The 1175-nt window shown below is 37.4% G+C and overlaps 1 long non-coding RNA gene across 1 annotated transcript; it reads right to left on the reverse strand.

Annotated features, from left to right (window-relative positions):
* Positions 1-257: 257 nt before the first annotated feature.
* LOC117662127 (uncharacterized) lies at positions 258-798 on the reverse strand. The gene is made up of 2 exons (XR_004590288.2): positions 603-798; positions 258-487 (listed from the first exon to the last, which is right to left on the reverse strand). It is a non-coding gene; the product is annotated as an uncharacterized LOC117662127 (long non-coding RNA).
* Between the last annotated feature and the right edge of the window lie 377 nt (positions 799-1175).

A 1175-nucleotide genomic window follows, 5' to 3' on the forward strand; every position in this document is an offset into this window, starting at 1 on the left:
ACAACTTGCATTTCTAAAGTATTCACTGATCAATGCTGTATATATATAATTTATAATTCAAAAAGTTTATTTCAGTAAAATTGTATTCTTACACACTCAAGTTATTTTTGCTGGTTTTAAAAATCATTGATCAAACAGTTTAGAGCATTGTGTTAGAAATTGCTTCCAAATATTGGCATTTTTTTCTATTTTACTTTTTAAAATTTCCTTTCATTTTTTTTTTATACATGCCGTAATGAATGACTAAGACACAAAAATAAAATGTCAATGTTTATTGACAGGTGGTATTGTTCAAATTGTTTCAGCCTCTTTTGTTTCTAGGGGAAGTCATCCTGGGTGTTCTCTTCAGAAGGTTTTCATTTTTCATTTTTTGGCAGATTCTCAAAAGAGGCCAGCAGTGTCAGGAGTACAAGATGGAGGAATCATGAAGATGGAACTTAATCTTTCTTGCCTCTCCCTCTTCTCCTTCTGCGACCATGCCTGCGACCTAATCAGTGTAGAAAAGAAATTTGGTCAGATCTCGTCCCTGAATCGTGAGTTACATGAAATAAGCGTTCAAAACATTTTAAAGTTTCTCTCAAAAATCGTTTTCCTTTTCCTACCTTTCCTTCTGCCATGGCGCCTTCTCCTCCTCCTCCTTCCACCTTTACCTCCACGTCGCCTCCTCCGACGGCGGCGACTGAGGCTCCGGCTCCGGCTGCGTCTGAATCTTGCCATTTGAGATGGTGCTTTTGTCTTTCAAGCTCTTTGCAGCTGGAGCTCCACCTGTTCTTGATGGGCCTTTCAGAGCTTAAGGCTGGAGGCTTGCAACTCTGCCCTTTTTATAACCAAATGGGAAGCCCAAAAATGGCTAGTGATGCTCTGCTTAGCTGTGATGAAATACAATGGGTGACCATTGTTGCTAGCATGTGAAAGGTTAAATCCACCTAGAGGGCCATGTATGGCAAATTAAAACTGCAAATATAAATCATGTTAAAAAGCATAAACAAATTAAATTGCCTAGCAGAGTTTAGAAATTAATACTTCCAAGGTTTAATTACCTGATATACAGAGGCCAAATATTTGTTTTCCTCTTCATTAAACTTGCATTATTATTTATTATGGAATAATTATATATATATATAAATTTTGTGTGTGTGTGTAAAGGTAAAGGTTCCCCCGCACATGCATGCTAG

Source organism: Pantherophis guttatus, chromosome 8, assembly GCF_059756535.1.
Source record: "Pantherophis guttatus breed Tessera chromosome 8, ASM5975653v1, whole genome shotgun sequence".
NCBI classification, from domain to species: domain Eukaryota; kingdom Metazoa; phylum Chordata; class Lepidosauria; order Squamata; family Colubridae; genus Pantherophis; species Pantherophis guttatus.